The following is a 3399-nucleotide window of genomic DNA, read 5'->3' as shown; positions in this document are numbered from 1 at the left end:
GCCCCGCTCAGGCCGGGCCCGCCGCCATCCCTCGGCGCGGCCCCGCCTCGCGCAGCGCCGCACCGCCTGACGCCGGGAGGAGGCAGAGGAGGGAAGGGGCGGGCGGCGCTAGTTTGCAGCTGGCCCGGAGGCTGCGAGGGGCAGGGCCTGGCGGGGAGCCCTCCAGCTACGCGCCCGCTCCGCCTCGGGCGGGAAGAAAGGGGCCGCGCGCGGCAGGTGGCGGAGCTGAGCGTCCGGCCGCCAGCTCGCTGGCAGCGTGGGAGTGCTGCCCGGCAGCCAGCCTCAGCTTCCCCCACTCCACAGCGCCCTGCCCTGCCTCTGGCAGCCGCTCATCCTCCGTATAACCACCCGTCAGGCGTTTGAAGACTGCTGTCCAGCCCCACCGCGGTCTTCTCTTCCCCAGACTAGCCCATTCCGGTTCTTTCAGGCTTTCCCCACAGATTGTTTCCTAGACTTGTTGCAGATTCATGCCTGGCCATCGCATGCATCCTCTTGGCGCTCTCCCCATTCACGAAGCGGTTCGTGGTGTGAGGCAGTGGTACGTATCCTAGGGCAGGCGGTCTCTGCGCCAAATGCAGACCGTGGAGCCTTGGGATCTGGCCTGTGGGGCTCCCAAAGGGTCAGGAAACGTGGTGCCGGGGAACAGTGGCAGTTAATTCTGCCACCCCACCTGGCTGCCAAAACCCCAAACCCATGCAGAGGATCAGAGCCAGGCTATGAACCTATGTGGCCTAGATCAGGCTATGCACCCCCCCCCGCCCGGAGCTGGATTAGGGCTGAGTCATGCCCCCTCCCACCATGGAGCCGGGCTGGGACTGAACCAAGCCTCCTTCCCCCATACAGAGGCTGCCCCCCCCATCCACACGGCTGCATGAGTCCCAGCACTGCACTGGGTCCACCAGCCAAGTTTGGGCAGGGGCCAGGCCCTGTCTATCCATCCCACTAGTCAAAAGGTTGAGCATCAGTGTCCTAGGATTACTGCTTGGTGCATGACTTCTTGTGGCACTTGCTCCTTGTGGTGGGGTCAACCCTTCCATGTGGGTCTTGCTGTCAATATTGGCTTTGCCATGTGTCTGGCTAGCATGGAGATGTGACAGAGTTCCCATTTCTAAGTTGTAGCCCACATTTGCTAAAAGTCAGCCATGGTCCACTAGCTGACATGACAATGCTTAGGAGACTGTGCCTGCTGAAATGTGTAACTCTCTTGCTGCCTGTTGACCCCATTCTCCTCAGCACGTTGTTGGGTTGCCTGAGATCTTCTTTCAGAGATGCTAAGCTATTGTAGCATTTTGATTCCACCTGCATGTGGTGGAATCTATTATCCCTGGCAATAATGCCTCTCCTTTTTCCCTCTCTTCCCACTTCCAGTGGGGAATAAAAAATTATAAGAACCCTCTACCACCTTCTTCTCATCTCTATCTTCTATGGTCTATATACAGACTGTCATATATTCATCCTACTAAGTCCTGGGAGGGGAGAAAGAGAGATCCTTAGCAGCTAACTGGCTGACTAGCCACAACTGGAGATAAGAGGCTGAAGCTCAGGTGGAAAGGGGTAGCTGCTAGAGAGGTTGAGAACTGCTCTGAGGGCAAACTAGCACCAACTTTCTAAATAACCAGGCTACAAAACTCCCAAAAACTAAAGACAGAGTGGGATTGCTGGCAAGGCTTCAGGTAGGAAGTCCTTGGGGTGTAGGTGTTTGAAAGAGAAGGGAGCAGGAGAGTTGCCTTGTGCTATCCATCTCAGCAGAGGGCTAAGATAAGTCTCAAAACTTTCTAAGACCGTGCAAACGAGGTCTGTGAGCCAACTGTGGAGATTGGAGCGTTTTTTAATTCTGTACTTAAAAACAATCAAATAAAAAGATACATTATTGTAAGAAAAATCCTATTCTGTTGGAGGGCCTGGAGTCATGAGCAGATGTGCTTGGGAGCCTCCTCTGTCCATACAAACAACATCCAAAAGCATGGGAACAAATATTTTTGCCTGGAAACTTAGCATGTCTGGTGGTCTGACTATCTTTCTCCATGCTGTTGTTCTGTTTTTAACGTTACTTATTAATAACATACTGTGTATTGCTATGGTCCTGCTCAACTTACTTTTGACATACTTTTTTTACATATTCTGTGCTGAGTGAAAGCACTCTAAAAGTAAACCAGCCTTTTATTAAGAGAACTGATTTCAGAGATGCTGCAGCTAGCTATGGGCTCACTGAATGAATTCTTAATTGTACTCCTCTGCAAGTTTCACTCATACTGCTTCAAAAAGGGGGAAACCCTTATTCTTTCCTGCATTCCTCTAGACCTTTTGTAACCAAACACATCTGTAAAGTTAAGTTTGTAGTCATCATCTTATCATAAGCATTTATGATAATGCCCTCCACTTGCAAGCTATCTGTTCCAATCTTTTTGTCTCACTTACCTGATATTGCAAAAGCAGGCACAATAAATAATACAGACTTCAAATAGCAATGTTTATATTTTTAATTTGGAATTAACCTTCAGCATTTTTGTTTAATTTTGTTTGGAATTAACTGTTAACATTTTGAGGTGTTTTCCTCTGGGCTTGTGGGGGCTGTTCTTTCTTGTCTTTGTATTGTAGAAAGTAACCCTTCATCAGACCTTGCAAGCAGTTTCATGTTAAAGCAAGTCTGAGCCTGCATTAAGATGCTGATCAACTGCTCAGTTATGCAGCTGGAATGGTGTTTCTAAGTCTATTGACACCATTGGTTACTGAGATCTTTCATGGTGCATCTTGATCAAGTTTTGACTGAGTGTGTATCTGTTCTCCATGTCCACATTTATATTTGTCTACTACAAATGCAAAAGATAAGATATAGCATAGGATGAGTATATGTTGAACAGAAGTCCTCATTTAAGTAGCTGTACTTCAAAGGGTATGACTTGTTCTGAGGAAATAATTTAATACTGTCAAGATCATCAGCTATGATGTTGACTGAACAAGGGTTTTGGGGGGGGGTGAGAGAGAGAGAGAGAGAGCTTTATTACTCTTCCCTCTGCCAGAGCTATGTACACCAAGATGTATTAGACGCAGGGGTAGCAGTGGACGTAGTCTTCCTGGACTTCCGGAAGGCCTTCGACACTGTCTCTCACCCCGTTCTCATTAAGAAACTGGGGGACTGTGGTGTCAACACCTACACAGTCAAATGGGTTGCCAACTGGCTGGAGGGCCGCACCCAGAGAGTGGTGGTGGATGGGTCCTTCTCGACCTGGAAGGACGTGGGCAGTGGGGTTCCGCAGGGCTCGGTCCTCGGGCCCACACTGTTCAACATCTTCATCAGTGACTTGGACAAGGGGGTAAAAACACCCTGTTCAAATTTGCTGATGACACTAAGATGTGGGGGGATGCAGACACACTAGAAGGAAGGAATAGGCTGCAATC

This window comes from Gavialis gangeticus, unplaced genomic scaffold (assembly GCF_001723915.1).
Source record: "Gavialis gangeticus isolate Ggan-Ray unplaced genomic scaffold, GavGan_comp1, whole genome shotgun sequence".
Taxonomy (NCBI): Eukaryota; Metazoa; Chordata; order Crocodylia; family Gavialidae; genus Gavialis; species Gavialis gangeticus.
This window is presented reverse-complemented; position numbering follows the sequence as displayed.